Here is a 16,899-nt window from a genome sequence, read left to right as displayed (position 1 = left end):
TTTCCACATAGACTTTTGGAAAAATAGATAAACTAAATTTCCTCCTGTTAGGTAACATAGTGGAGGTTTTGTCAGGCACAGTAATTAAAACATGTGCTGGAACAAATTCATAAATTAAATAAAAACTGGCTGCTAGGACTGGAAAGTGAATCAATAAATTGTAAGGGTATTTAAGAGAGAAATTTCTGAACTACCAACAGGAAAATACAATCTGATTAAAATCAGTATGCATACTAAAGTAGGGAGTACTTACCCCCTGAAAGGTACGAGAGACAGTTCCAGAAATGTCAACAGAGAGATTCAGGTACATCAGTAATAAGAAACAGTTAAAATAAAATTGCACATCACTTAGATGAGGATGATATAATCAAAATTAGGAAATCTGTCCTTCTGAAAGAACATGCTCCTCCATCCCCCAGAGTAGTGGTTTCCAACATATCTACAAAGCTAATTTACTGTTTCCAACTTAAAACTGTCCCACAGTAAGCAAGTAATAGAATTAGAAAAAAGTTATATGAACAAAGAGTTATGTATCACAAGAAAGGCAGTACAGAAGTTCAAGGAAAAGATCTGAGCACATGTCCAAGAGAAGAACACGTTCCCTGAGTTTGTGGTAGTAGGCCAAACTGTATTAAATTCAAAAATAGTTGCAATCTTACATTATGTGTGATGATTTTGTAAATGAACAGTTTCTTCTCCAGCAGTGGACTCAGTTCTCACCCTCCTAGTCTAAGAAAGATGCAAGAGGTATAACTATTCTGACAGTTATTAAAGAGACACAATTAATAAAGCGATTAAGTCCACAATTCCTGTTGAGAGATATGGAAGGCTTAGATTCATTCACAAAGAAAACTTACGCAAGTAGATATGGTGGAACTCTGTAAGCTAGTACGGAAACAGACACTACAAACCAACTCCTTCTCTTCCCAGTGCAGAAGCAATGGGTTGCCTGGTCCAAATGGAAGTAAATAATTGAGAATTGTTTCCTTTTCTTTTTTAGGACAACTTCTAAATAGCCCATGAATTCTCTGCCACAGACATGATGAGCTGTGAAAGTTTATAACAAATTAAAAAATAACTAGACATTTATATTCATAATTAGAATAGATCTGTTTCTGTTACAATTGTTCTGTGAACAATTGAGGGGATGTGTATGCTAGCAGTGTGTAGGATTAATCTAATCTGACTTTCAGTGAAGAGCAGTGAAGAGGCAGAGCAGCTGACGTTGGTTGTCCAGAGTTTCTGCTATGAGCTCAAGGAAACAGAGAATTATACATGGCCTGTGATCCTGCCCTAAAATGCACGGGATTAATACCTCTCTGAAAAGGCCTTTTTCTCTCTGTTGGATCAAGAGCTTAGATGACTTAGTTTAGTTTTTGGATACTAACTATTGCACATGTGAGGAGAAATGGGCCATGTCCCAACCACATGCAGTTAAGAAGCATTTTCCCCGGAGAACATTCTGGGGATTCTGATAGAACTCATCACTGATGGGGCAGGCCACTAGATTAGATGCACCACGCATACAGTGTGGCATTTTCTCTTTTCCTGTTTTGCTGTAGAAGACACTGTTTTCCACAGCTAGGCACATTCTGGTTTAGACATTAGTCACTTGTTGCCCTTCTGTAGTGAAATGTTTTAAAGAATCAGGAAAGTAACCAGCAAAATTCTGTGGTTTGTAAAGCGAGCCTTTGAGACTGAAGTTTTTGCATGAACTCAGTTATCTAAAGATAAACAATAGCTATCGTGAAGAAACCTAAGGATGGTGTAAGGTGACCAGTAAAGACAGAATTTTTCCACCTTCGTGTTCCATATTGCATACTTAATGATAGTCTATAAAGCTCCTAAAGGACTTCAGGATCCTTGGTTTTAAGGAGGGGAGGACTTGCTGGTTTGCAGCTTTGAAACTTCTTGACATTGCAAGTTAAATTTACGTTCTTTGTGCAAAGTAACAAATGAACAATGTTGTGTTAATTTTGTTAAATCTTTTTGTCATTACCTCATTCCTATCCTGCTAGCCACTTTTCAGTCTGTATTTTTATTACCTTTTCTATAAATTAGGAAGACTGATATTTACTACTTCTATTAAGTGCTTGCAGTTATATCAGTAAAAAACAGGTAATATTTAATTTCTAGAATTACCCACCTGCCACTGAACTAGCAAAGCCCGTATAAATCATTCCAAATGAGTGCCTTGAGAAATGTTGAGTCCCAAGTTAAGCATTATAAATGCTGGAAAGATGCAAAACAGAAACAAAATATAAGGTCCATCAGCTAGATTTTTTTTAAAAAAAAAAAAAAACCAAACATGTTAATTATTAACAGAAACCAAATCACAGTCACATAACAGAAATGGAGGGAAAAAAACTGCTTAGTAGTCATCCAACTCTGAATTTGGCCACGAAACCTTTTTGTCCCATGATCATTTACTTTTCTGAAATTAGCTTCCTGCTCAGAGGGCACTGGGTTGCCTTGCCTGTTTCTTGTCCATCAATAATAAAAAGTAAACCAAAAAATAAGTGTAGTTCTCTGATATGCTTGAGCTAGAGAATATTAACTATTGAACTGTCACTGTATCAGCTGGACTGACCGCTGTTAGGAATACCGTAGCAAGCGTTAGCATTGTAAAATGTTGATTGGTTATGTTATGATTCCTAGAGCAAGGCAGGTGTTCTTTGTGCTGATCAACACTTTAAGCTGAATTATGTTGTTTACTAAGTGGTTAAGACAGAGGACAGTAAGGTTAGTGAACAAGTAAAATTACTGTTGTAACACGGGGAGACAAACGTAAAAAAAACAAAACATTGCCTTCAGTTTAGAAACTGATAATGCTGTTCAAGAACATAGTGATGTAGTTCAGTCTAACTTAACCTAAAGGACCACAGATTTGGGTCCACTGCTTCTATTTTATATCTGCACTTAGCTGCTGTCTCACATCAGATGAAAAGTAGCGCTCAAAACTATTTTAGGAAGAATTTCTTTTTGCCACGTAAATTCAAACTCACCAATGATTACTCACAAACACTCCATCGGGGAAAGTGAAATAATTAAGGAACCAAAAGCTGAAGGAGAAAGTGTTGTTTGCTCTAGTTCTGCTCACCAGGCTGCTGAGATACGAGACTCCTTGCCAGCATAACAATGTATTTGGAAATAAATGGAGTTCCTGTTTCATCCCTTGTAATAAGCTAGGAAGGTCGCAAGTGGTGAATGGTGGAAAGACAATGAGTACATGAGCAGCTTCCATTACTAATCCAGGCATTGTCCTGCTCTATGGTTATAGCAAAGGACTATAATCAGGATCTTGTACTATTTCAAAACGTATTATTTAACATACATTACTTATCACAATGCCAGCTTCATTGACTTGCTGTGAAATTAATCATTCCAATAACTTCTGAACCCAAGATCTTCAAATCTCTGAATATCTAGGGTTTTTTTTCCCCCTGATTCTCATCTTTTTCTAATCTCTGACCTGTGGGTTGCTGAGTAAAACAAATAGTCTATTGCTGTTCCTGGCACAATGTTTGCAGGAGTTGCTATATACCTGTGGCATTTGCATCCTCACCTAATCAAACTGCAATATGTGGATACATTTGGTCCTGAAAATGGTTTACAATTTCCTCTTTCTCCCTTGCTTTCCCCTAATAGCAGGGAGGCACCGGGGGGTTGTGCAGGGAAGTGTGTTCCAGGCTGTCTGCAGGACCCTAGCGGACTAGGCTGTATTTAATGAGCGCGTCTTCACTGACAGATTCATTATTTGTGTTCGGTCGCTTCAAGTCAAAACTGATTAGTTACACTTACTGCAGCAAAGATTTAATGATTTTATTGTTTATCTTCAATTTATTTTGATTAACATCTCCGTTCTTTTCATTGCAAGTGCAATTAGGTGTAATATAACAGCAACTACTTTAATTTTGCTGAAATTAAGATGAATAAGTGACGGATTATGGCACTTTGTTTAGCAAATAAATCATAGTTAAGAGTACTGTATTAGTAATAAATGAAAAAACAGAAAATCTAATTAAAATGCATGGAACCGATAGTTCAACTTTCCAGAAATGTAATGAATTTACATTTTAGAAATCAACTAGATATAGGTGTACTACTTATTTATGAACAATAGGATGACAGAAAGGCACATTATTCTGTAAATCATCTTAATTTCTTGTATTACGTTGGTAGGAAGAAGTACAAGCAATGAAAGGAAGATGCACATTTAAATTTTTTGAGGTGGTAGAATTATTTTGTCATGAAACATTGCAATTAAGATATGGCTAAAAAAGAGACTGAGGGACTGAAATGAGGAAAAAACTCATTAGTTCAATCCTCACATGTTCAGACTTCAGCATTTTCTGCAACAGATGAATATTCTCCAAGTCCCAGCCACAATTTTCCTTTAAGTTCAAAACATTCAATTCACTGCCACACAGCAAAAGCCTCAAGACACATAAGATGGAAGAAAGAACTAACATGAAGAAAACTGAACTCAACAAACAGTGAGCAAATCCAGATTGCTCTATACAAGCATCCCCAAATCATGGGGCAAGTAGCAGGGCAGCAATCCTGGAGCCACCTTACTGTGGGGGTCGTATAGTCTTAACTTCTGATTGAGGAAAACCAAGAAGAAAACGAACCCTTCAGAATCAGAAACTTTATCCCTCTGATGTTTGAAAGACCTTGTATGTGACAGGACAGCTTTGAAGATAAAGACCGAAGCACTTTCCAGCTACAGGCTGTTCAACACCCCACACTGCTATCTACAATGCACTTCACTTCAGTTTCACAGAGTTCAGTCATATTAGAAAGGAGATAGGGCAGATATTTTTTAGTATTTCGTGCTGTATTTTTGATGATGCTGTATCTTGCCCAAGCTCTCTTTACAAGCCTGGAAGGGCTTAGCTCTGTTCCACACATCTCCATCATCATTTCTTCCTCCCCACGCACTGTCACTGGGCAGTTGTTCTCAGCTGGCCAGCATGTAAATTTCATAATAAAAGTGTACACTGACATCGGTGACTGCACAGACAAGACGTCTCTAAACTAAGAGGCTGGCACTAAAGATGAGAGAGGACAAGGAGGGGCTTCTCCCTTTTTCTCAATGTGCAATGTTCATTTTTTTGTCTGTAGGAGGATTTTACTCCAGAGATTAAGGTTAGAGAGGACTGAGAGAGAGTGATATACGCTGTGTTAAGACCTTATTTTGACTTTTTTTGCCTCTTTGTATGGGAGCAAGAAGAGGAGAGGGGAAGAGACAGAGAATGGGGTCCCTAAGATCACAAAACCTGCAAGAGTGTACTTTGTTCTTCCTAAACTTTTATGTGCTCTTCTTATGTTACTGTTTCTCTCTATTTTCACATATTCAGATGAAAGCCAGTATTGAAAGCAGCATTTATTATGATTTAGTAGCAATTTTTGCTTGCTTACCAATGATATTTACAACTTTATCACTATACACTCTTTGGAACACAAGAATTTCAGTGACAATGCAAATTTCTTCCAGCTAAGAATGTGCCTCACAGCTGTAAAATTGTATTTTAACAAATGTCTCCGAAAAAATAGGGTTGAAAAATAATTCCTGTCCTGTGGGTGTAGTGAAAAAGAAGTACTGAAGCCAGTTTTACTGGTGTAAAATAAATAAAGGGAAGGAGGAGGTAGAGTGAGTGGGCCTACTTTGTCCCTGATTATATTGATCAGATATACTAATTACATTAAAACAGGTAGCTCTTCCTAAGTGTGTAAAATCAAATAAATAAATTAATCTGAGTCCTTTAACAAGGCAGTATCATTTCCAAGTGTTTCTGTGTGTCACAATCCCTCTTCTAATATTAGTTCTCAATATTTAATAAATAAATAAGTGGTCAGTAAAGACAGAGCAAGAGGGAGGTAGAGAAGAAATGACGCTAATGACCAAATCAACCTGTAAAAAGCAGCCCTGCTCTGACTGGAGCCCCAGCCATCAGCTGAGTGTCAGGCAGGAGAGCCAGGGACAGCCGGGGGAGGCAGTGGAGGGGTTGGCGAGTCGGAGACTGGCAGCATCATTGGTTTGAACAGGCCGTGATTGATTTGTCACCAGAGGCCCATTTGACTGGGTGAAAAGCCCTTCTGATCTCAATATCTCTCTGCCTCCTTACCTCTGCTGTCCCTTTTTCCTTCCCTGCATTTTGGCGCTGGCACAGCAGCTGGGCAAGGGGGCTCAAGTGGAGGCTGACAGAGAGCAAAAGGGTTGAAGGTCACTGCTGCTGAAACTCCGTAACGACTGACAAGGGAGATCCAGCTCGGCACACTTCTCACTTTCTGTCTTGCCTTTAGAACTCCAGAGGTTTACAAAGCCCTAGATACACATCCACACAAACACACCAACACACCGTTCCCCAAACAGAGACGCACAACCAAAGCCTCTCTGCTCTCTCTTTTCCTAGCTCTCTGTCTCTCCACACACACGCGCACACACCACACACACGCACTCTCTCTCTCCCCACCCCTTCCACCTTCCTGTTATCTGTGGCTGGGAGAAACCTCTAGATCTACAAATATTAATTACAAAGGACAACGAAAGGTAAGAAGGCGTCAATTATCCAAAGGTGTCGTGATGTTATTTCAACTCAATTGCAAATGTGTGAGGGGGAAGATTTCGCCCCAGTGATTCCTGTCTGTTTGGCTGATGGGGACCGGAGCCGCTTCCCTCCCAGAACTGCTGCAGCTATGCCTTAAACCACACACTTTCCAGCAGGAGCCATCAGCATGGGCCTTTCTGAATTCTCTCTTTATTTCCTTCATTAAGGGCATTAGGCAAGTTGGAATTTGTATGAGAAGGATCCTATGGGAATACTGTCTCCAGGGTAGGTATTTTCATGACTTTCCACATCCTGGGGCTCTCTCTGTATCTCTTCTCTTTCTGTCTCTCTTCTGTTAGATGGAGCTTTAAAGGAGGCTGCCCTCATCTTCCAACTAATCTGGGGGAAGGAAATATTCTGAACTGCATATATTGAGGGAAAAAATATTTTATTTCTTTTATGAAGTGGCAGTCACTAAGAAATTGTGAGACATTTCCTGCTTAATTTTGTTAATGGGCTTTGTTATTACCATTATTATACCTAGCTGTTTTCAGGTTTTTCTCACACGAGTTTTTAATGACAATTGCCTTCGTTATCCAAAAGAAAGAGATGGCAGACTGGACAACAGCAAAATAATATTAATCAAACAAAGAGAGACTTTAAATTAAACGGGCTGTTGTGTTCCCATAAAAGCAGGACAATCTCAATACTCCAGCTCATTTCACTTGGCAAAAGAACATGGCATCAGTTTTTTAACTTTAATATAGTTTAATGAACACGAATGGAGAAATAATTTTTCTGTGTATTTAGCAGTCTGTAAAGAAGAGAGAATGCTTTAACTTTGATCGCCACAATTAGTTCCCTGGGTATCTAGAGGGGAACAGGGCAGCCCTGGGAGCCTCAGTTCTTTAGATACAAAAGCATTTAGATCGCTTTAGAGCAGTTAATCCTGAGACTGGCTAGGGTCCCTTTTGTTTTCTAACTCCATTGTGGGTTTTGTTCAGTTTTTTCTATTCGCATGATTGACTGCCCAATGGATGCTAATTATCCAAATGTCGCTTCTGTCCTTTGAGTGACTTTCTATGTATTATGGGCAACTGTCATGCATTCTGTCATTCTATATCATATTACATGTATTATCATATGAAAATGGTACTCTGCATAAAGGAAGGTGTCTGAACCAGCAGATGCTGCAGATACTTAGAGGACTTGCCTAATTTGAAAGGATTTTCTCTAGAAAAATTGGTCAGAAAGCATATAGGGCAGAGCCAGAAATCGAAAGTTGATCAGGTAATTATTTTTGTCCTTTTGCTGTTTACATGGTAACGTACGAAGCATTAGCTGTCTCTGCTTCTGAAATCTGCAGCCACCTTCCTCCTCCCGAACCAGGCAACCCGTCTGTATTTATTAGAGTATGACAGCTTAAGCTAATTAAACTGATATCTGTCTAAAATAATAAGCCCAGAAATTTAGAATAAACATTATGATTATAAACAGAAAAGGCAGCTATACAACTGTAGCATCAGTGTTATATTTTAATGATAATCTGAAATTCCTGTATGAAAAATATCGGATGCGGAATTACAAACAATAATAAAGTTCTGCAAATACATGTTTCACTGTAAATATTTTTGGCTTAGATCTTTATTTCTCTACGTGATATTCATCAGACTGAGGGCTAACACAGCTGTGAAATTGCATATTTTTTGTTTTATACACATGTGAACATGTATTTAAAAGGATATCCAAGGAAAGGGGTTTACTACAATTTTTCCACTAAAATAAACTTAACACACCTCAGTGTAATGTGCATGCCAACACTTAACAGGAATGCAAGATTTATAACGATAGGGCTTTTTAGATTTGCACTCTGGGGTCCATAGAATCCATAGGCACATCAAGAGTTTCCTCTCCTAAAATGTTAGAATAGTGGTTTATATTTGCCATTGATATGAAAAACTGGGGATGTGCAATGAGGAAAATCATGATCTTGAGCTTCATCAAATATATGAGCAATAACTTTCCATTAATGGTAGAGCTAAATCATGTGAAATACATACTTTATGGAACAACAAACAGACACCATAGAAAGACTTGCACTGCTGCATCAAGGTGCTTTGAAATTTTACACTGATCAAATATACATGATCAAGCTGTGCTTGTTAGGGTATGAGGGGCTCAAAACAGTCAATGATTATTGATCAGACTGTTAAGTATTTGTTCACAATTCTTTATATCCCAAAAGATTCAGAGAAGCGAACAGTGAAAAATTGTATCAGAGACCACCTTTGTTTGAGATTGATGTATCAAAATAGAGTATTCATTTGCCATATCTATTGGAAAAAAATGTGTAGTAAATTATGGCATAAGGACTCCAAGTACAGAGATTAATATTGCCTTTTTTAATTATCTTTGTGAAATTGTAAGTGCTAATTAAAAAATGTAAAGACAGTCTTTGTAGAACATGGATAGTGAATAATTGATAAGAGCAGATTTGCACAGCAAAAACAGAGATACAGTCATGGCTTGTTAGCTGACCTTTGCATTTTACCTTACATTTTGCTTATGCCAAAATGTTTTTAACTGAAGTTGCAATAACACTGATGTAAGAGAATCCATGAGGTGGAAATGGAAATTCCTGTTACTCTTACAAACCAGAAGATCTTACTAAGGTGCAATTACTATCTTTTGCTAATTGAATAAGTATTACTCCTCAGGAGTAGTTCAAATTAAATGTGGGTTGGTTTTTAATTGTTATATCATTTGGCAAAAGTCCCAGATTCTTTAAATAATAATCATTTCTTGTTTCTTGAGACTTCCAGTGTCTGTTGCTACAAGTCCATCATCACGTATATCATTTATTAGTTTAAAATTATCTGTAAAGTTTGTTCCGTAATTCAAAATATTACACATGATGCGAGTGCTAATGTATAATGCTTGCAAAATCCTGAGGCATATTTTATTTGATTTCATTATGCTGTAAATTACATAAATTCACAAGAGCTTTCCTGAACACAGAAATCTCTTAAGATAAACTTACTACACATTAAACTATTAAACACAAAGCACTATTTCTGCAGATATTCGCCTCTAAGAAATGATAACATATGTCTGTGTCTGAGTCTACAAATAGAGAGATGGGTACACACACACATATGTTCGTACACACACATAGCCTCATACGGTCATATATATATATCTTATACATATTTATATAAACAAATTTACATACTGCATCTTTGGTAAATCCTAGAACCAGCAATACGTATTTCGTGTCTCATTCTCAGATGTTAATTCCCTTAAAATTACTTAATGTTTTCCCAAATGAGAATTACATTGAAAATAATTAGTCGCAATTATACTTTTATAAAAAGTCTGTAAAGTATAAAACTGGTAAAATGTTGCTGATTGGCTGGCAGTGCCCTTTCACCTTATTGCGCCTGACCTGCCACCTAATTAATCTGCTCATCTGAGAGCGGACAGGGTTAAAAATAAGCAGCACAATGAGCCGAGGCTACAGCACTTTGATAGCTGGAAATTTATTCAGCCTTTTCTATAAAATAGTTTTTCTTCGCTATATTTGTAAGATTTCATCATCATTAGTTCAATTTGGTTTTTATCTGATCTCTTCTATTGCAAATATTTAGATATAAGATTCCCTGCACCCACTTCTCCATTCCTGGCTTGCTCTATTCTAATCCTTAGGCTAGGACTAAAGTTTGCATCTGCTTTCCATACCTGCTTTCCGTGGTTTGAAATCATTTCTCAGAGACATGCGGTGGGCATTCAGGTAGTCCAGATAAGGGTTTATACTGACAAAATATTGACTGGATTTGGTATTCACTTATGAAGGATGACGTTAGTGCCACAAAAATCCCTGTGATGTACAGGGAATAGTTAATTAATTAAAGGACCTGCTAATTGCTACTTGAGGTACTGTGCAGAGATGAAGAGTGCTTGGTACAAGGTTAGGTTCTCAGTTTTGAGTGAACATTTTCATTTAAAAGATTTCTTTAAAGTACATCCTAATTTTTTTAATGTTTTCTTCAGGTTACTGTATCTAGTTCAGACTCAAGTGTTCAATTGAGCTTCAATTAATTACAATATATAGTCAGGGTTCTTTAGCTGGGCTAGATTGATGGAGAAGCTTTGTTTCATTTGGTGCAGGTGGCACTGTTTAATAAGCACAGGAGAGAGTGAATAATGTAGTGTTTGCAAAGAGAAATAAATGCAAAATAGAGAGGTGCAATTAGATCAGCTTACAGAAATAAAAGATAAATATTAAATGGTCAGGTACCTTGCAAATATCAAATAAAACAGCAATAAGTATCTCATTGAAAACCACCATTTTAATTTACGAATATCTAAAAGCACTACTTTAAAATAAATCTGGTAAGCAAGTCATCTGCCTTCATTAGGCAGGCACATTTCAATATCTGGAAAATACCAGAAGTCTCATTTTCAAACTCTCTGTGTTTTTCTTCTTATAGTGAAGTATAAGTAGAAGTCTTAGTTTAAGATATAAACACAAGGACTTAAAAAAATACTTTCTAATTTGTATTATAAAATATCTTAAAGTTTCACATTCTTTTCTTTAATTGGAGTTATGTTATATTGGAGAAAAATTACCCCGTGGAAAATCAATCTGTGGAAATTTGTAAGTCTTTATCAATAATTCACTAGCAAATGAGGGGCAGTGAGCTTCTCATGCACGTGCTAAAGGTAAAATAAAGTTGCTGATTACTGAAAAGAGCAACAGAATTGTAGATAAGAAAAAAAAGTAAAGCTCTTGAGAATTAAAATCAAATTGCACACAGGAAAATAATTAAAAAAAAATTCTCCTGAAAATAAGAAAGAAAGAAGAAATGTTATTGGACTTTTTTTTTTTTTTTAAAAAAAAAAGAAGTGTCTGGTAGCTAAGAGAATTGTCCTGTAAGCTACTTAACAAAAGAATGGGGATGTATTAGGCATTTCAGCAACACTTCTGCATCTAAACATTTCAGCTGTAGACAGATTTTCCACAGATGATTCCCCCCTACTGCTAACCTCTTAAATATACCTATAAAATACAAAATGTTCCAAATCACCTCCAATAGAGGAAGCTTCCTTACATTAAATGCATCTAATATTTGTGTTAGAAACCTGAAGTGCTTTCTGATGTGGTTAAATTCACAAAGAAATATGGTTGTTGAACAGAAAGGAATGTATTGAGTACATCACTCTGAATATTTGCAGATGGATACAGAGCTGTGGAAGTTTACTCATAAAATATGGAATTAATCACATTCTTAGCCTCTGATTATTCAAAGGAGGCAGTACTGTTGGACTCTCTCTCTGCAAACCTTATTTTTGTTCTGTAGCCGTGTTTACCAAATCCATGATCCACCCAATCACGGCAGCCTCTGAATCGCCAGGATTGGCTGATATTGAACTTGTAAAATGTTTATGAGAGAGTGTTTGCCTGGTAATGTAGCCCTGGGTGCCCTGCTGTCAGCATGGAATTACTGATACTATTACACACAGAAGGGGTATGGAGGGGAGAGAGAAGGGGAGCTGGGTAGCCATAGGGAACTTCCTTATCTGTTCTCTTAATGTGCATTTAGAAAAATAGTTTTCACCAAAAAAATACCTTCCCCACTTTGTTTAGAAAAAAAAAAATCTGTCCATTTACACGAAGAAGTGTTCCTACAAAGAATCTTCGTACATTTATTGGAGCTCTACTGTAGAGCAAAAGGATTAGTCTGTAGTAAATAGATTTTAAAAAATATTAAGCAGCTAAGCTACACTTCTGGATTCAAAGAGACATTTTTTGCAATCCTCACCATATTCTGTGCATGACATTTACTAAATTACCAGTTATTACCACTTCCTATTTTGTACAAATTATTCTATTTCAATTATTTACTATGGTAGTTGCTCAAGTCAGCCAATCACCTCTAAACACACCACCAAAAAATCTGAATTCCCATAATGAAGCTCCAAAGCTGTCTTAAATATACAGCTACTGACCTTCAGAATCGTATTTTCTTTACCAATTCACTGTAATAAAAATGAACATTTTGTCATCACTTTGGGAAACTGTGCCAAACACCTTAAAACACATGTCACATGCCAACTTCACTTCATTTTTCTCCTCAGGGAATAGATACATCTGGAATCATAATCGCATATAAAAACCTCGACAAAATTGTATGTGAGCCCAGCCCCTCTCTCCAACACCTACCTTTTTATAACATTTAATACAATATTAATATCGGTTACTAAAAAGGCTTCCAACCTTTACATTTCTGACATAACATGTTCAAACCCATCTCTCACACTTCTTGTTCTGTTTTAAGTTCAGTGGATTTAACAGGGCTCTGGAGAGAAGATCATGTGGTTGAAGATTTCCCTCCCTCTTTGACACCCGTAGAGGCAGTTTTGGAATTGTTTAAATAGCTGTGGCTATATAAACCGAAACAGCTAAGATCACGGGCATCTTGTTTCTCTCACATCTATAGATACATGCTTGTAACTTGGGTTTTATCCAAAACCCATTGCTTGTACCAGTGACAAAAAAACTGCAGCGCAACATCTGGGCTAAACATTCTGAATCTTTTCCTTTTAAACTGCATTGTTTACCTTTCCTGCATATTCCTGGTTTACCAGACAAATACAATTAGCTAGCATTATATAATAATATTATTTGGTCTTTTTTTATCAATGACTGACAGTTTTTCAAATCAAAATAAAACACATTCTCAGTCGATCATCTCCTTGAAAGTGCGCTACTGTTTTAAGCTCGGTTTGCTCCTGAGACAGCCAGAGATCCAGTTCCATCAAGGGAAAAGGGGGAAATCACAGATCCAGCAGATTCCATACCTTCCCCAAAATGCTTGGCTTAGCTAATATTTAATAGCTGATTCCTGGACTGGCAGTTTTACTGCATGCTTCTATAAAGCATTCATCAGCTGATACTGCAAAGAAATGGAATTTGAGAACTTTGCAAATTTTCCTTTATTATTGTGTTTGTAATTAATACCACGCTGGAAGAACCTCAGGCAGCTCCCTGTATGGCTTTGTTCATGTCAGAATGGTGATAGCAACCTCTTTTTGTTACATATTTAACAGCTTTGAAAGACATTTTTTTAAACAGCAAATGTACCAGACAGCTTTAAAGCAAGGGACATTAAATGGGTTGCCAATTATTCATTCAGCAGCTCTCTGTGCGTCAAAAAAATGCATACCACCAAATTTCCTGTGACTCATACACTGTTTCTACACTAACTGGATAAGGATAGTGATCATTTACAAAAAGAAACAGATATAAAATGCTTCTTGCCCTCAAATACTGAAAAAAAATCTTCAAAAATATGTTCATTTACGGTTAGGGGACAGCATTTGTGATGAGAAATCTGCTGTTTTTAAACTGAATAGTGTTGCTTAATCGGATTATTTCACTATTCTCTTTCACTTTAAAATGACCCGAAGTGAAATGACTCTGTGTGTAAGAGGCGCAAAAAGTGATAAATGAATGGAGCAATAATTTCCCTGAATCGTTTCAAGTCTGTCTATAGTGCAACTGAGTCTGAAGCATGTTAGTCTGTCTCCGGCAATTCCGGGAGATGAAGAGCTGAGCTGAGCTCCACTTGCTGACAAGAAGCAAACTGTTTCACATTTTAGGAGAACAACATCATTGCCTATAAAAATGAAGAAGAGACAAAATAAATAAAACCAGTTAATGTTGTAGTTAACTTGCAAATCAAGTAAATCTGTTGGTACAGTATTTTAGAAATAAACGATAACGGCGTCACAGCAAACACACATTTCTGAACATATAAGCATTCTGATTTTGATTTAATGGTATATCAGCGTCAACTATTGCTTCCTTTGCTGGTACACACTTCCTGATGCCTACTGTGAAGGGTGCCCATATTTACAACCGAGTAAGATGATTAATTACACCTTGTCAATCACGGTGCATGAAGACATAACACCACAGCAGACAATGAAGAAGATGCCTGAAGCTACAATTACATTTTAATTCATAGTTTATTGTACGTTCCCATATATTGCAGTCTAATAACCGTAGGGGCATCGAAAACATATGAGATATCAATCACTCTGCCCCCTGGTCTTTCATGTTTATATTATTCCACAGCCTTTAAATTACCATAAGTAGTTACTCATTTTCTAAGCTTTCTTCTCTTCTCTCTTACCTTTTGCTTCCATTTATCTTTTATTCTTAGTACCTTTTTCCAACAGCTCTAAGTATTTGATGGAAGTTTGTAGCTCCCTTAAAATCTGTAACAGACAACCTGAAACCCAGCAATTAGCAAAGACAGCTTAGACTTGTGTTCCTTTGTTGAAGGAGGCGTTGAATCTTTTGTTCTGATTTAGTCACGGTAGCTGGGTGGAAGCTGGTACCTCATTATGTGGTTGGTCTGTTTGTCTGGTAGGTAGCAGATGGTACTGGAGATGACGTTACTAAGAGAGGCAGGGAAGAGAAACTCAAGACCTGTGATTTGTTCACCTGTCACCTATAACAAAATGCAGGTTAAAAGACTTTATTACTAGCTGCACCTTTTTTTAAATGAAAAAATAATTTCTGATGAGTATCCATTTGAGTCTAAAGATTATTTCACTATTGCAATTTTTCTGTTGCTCATTATTCAAGAATACACTGGTTTTTATTCTGAACAATGTAAATGTCATTCATGTGTCAGTGTGTACATTAGCAGCTTTGTGTTTACATTCTGTTACTCTCCTTGTGTTTTGGTAGCAAGGGCTGGATGTCTTCTTGTGTTTGTATATCCATTAAGAAGATAATCAGAGATAGCCTGTGAACGGGGGTCACGCCACACCTTTTTAACATGCTATTGGTATTATTGTTTCCAACCACTTAGGCAACACTGTTACATAAAATATCGTGTTTGACTTCCATTAAATATATAAACTCTTTTCGATGTACGTAACCAGTTATGTGACAGGGAATTAAAACATCTAAGGATGGTACAGTTTGTAGCTGTAGGTAAGGATGCGTACAGCAAACTGCTGAAGTACAACACAACACAATGGTGCTCCGCAATGGTGTACATGGTGTCCAGTGAGCAATATTCCACATCTCTGCTATCATGGGCAGATCTCCCATAGCAGACAGTATTTGAAATGTCTCGCTATTTAAAGAAGGAAGGGAAAGATTATTTTATCAAGATAACTATACAGCTCCACTAATTCTATTGTAAAGTTCTAATCGGAATTAAAAGATGAATTTCTGTTGTTTCCAAGGTCTGGTTTTAGGATAGTCTTTGGAAATAGTTCCCGCAGATGCCAAATTATCTTGCATTCTGTATGGTTTCCTGAGGTCGTATGGCTATTCCATATGCATTTCTACAAGAGATACTTTGTTCTCCTCTGTGACATACAAATGTATTTAACTACTCAGAGCAGTTCCAAGAGAAAGATGATAAAAAGCCTAGATTATTGTAAGAATGGAACACGTAAACCTAGCAGAGTCAGGCTATAAATGGAGTCATTCCAGTTCTAGCAAAATCAGCCGTAACTGTGCTGAACCTGTAAGAGACAAATCACTGTCAGAAAGCAGCAGCTAACAGCAATACGCTAAGTGATGTAATGATTTGCAGTCGCGGATTAAGCAGCAAGTCTTGTGATCTCAGATGTGCTCTTGGGTTCACTTTCCATCGTGCTACCTTTTCTAACATAATCAGAAGTGTGATATTTGCCATCTTTAATACTAATTAGTCCTTCCTTACTACCCATTGTCTGGGTAAATATTTAGACATCCCAAGCAGTTTCCCCCGCGTACTCTTTGTCTTTTCTGGAGATTTCCTGAAGTTCTCCTCAAGTTCAGAGGAGACTCTTTCCTAGCATGGTGTAGTAGGCACAGTGGTATTGGGCTGACAGGTGAACTTGATGAGCTTAGAGGTCTTTTCCAGCCTTAGTGTTTCTTTCAGTCTGCCTGGAAACAGGAGCAGAGAGAGCCGTCGGTCAGTGGAAGCCTCACAAACTTGAATGGCACCAACGATTATATTCTAATGGTGAATATTTTTCATAATGAATAGGTTCTTCACCCAGAGGGTGGTGGAGCACTGGAACAGGGAAGCAGTCACAGCATCAAGCCTGAAGATATTCCAGAAGCATTTGGACAATGCCCTCAAACACAGGGTGTGAATGTTGGGACTGTTTTATGCAGGGACAGGAGCTGAGCTCCATGATCCTTGTGTGGGGCCAGGTGACCGGCGGTGAACCCATGCCTCCCAGCCTGAGCACATGCTGGTGGGCCTGGGCACAGCAGGCAGTGGGTGTGGTGTGGTGCGGGCCCTGTGCCTCCCACCCCAAGCTGGCC

At 37.6% G+C, this 16,899-nt stretch overlaps 1 protein-coding gene across 2 annotated transcripts in view; it reads left to right on the top strand.

Annotated features, from left to right (window-relative positions):
- The first annotated feature begins 6,223 nt into the window (after positions 1–6,223).
- LHX2 (LIM homeobox 2) overlaps positions 6,224–16,899 on the top strand; it is a 34,173-nt gene continuing 23,497 nt past the window's right edge. Inside the window, exon 1 of one of the 2 annotated variants that reach the window (XM_054084576.1) lies at positions 6,224–6,556. The gene's annotated coding sequence lies outside the window, so the exon portion shown is untranslated. Of the gene's footprint in view, positions 6,557–6,822; positions 6,840–16,899 lie in introns of those variants that run through there. The other variant, XM_054084578.1, reaches the window with a different exon arrangement.

Source organism: Cuculus canorus, chromosome 19, assembly GCF_017976375.1.
Source record: "Cuculus canorus isolate bCucCan1 chromosome 19, bCucCan1.pri, whole genome shotgun sequence".
In the NCBI taxonomy this organism is placed as follows: domain Eukaryota; kingdom Metazoa; phylum Chordata; class Aves; order Cuculiformes; family Cuculidae; genus Cuculus; species Cuculus canorus.
Note: the sequence above shows the minus strand (reverse complement) of the source record. Positions and strands in the feature narration are given on the sequence as shown.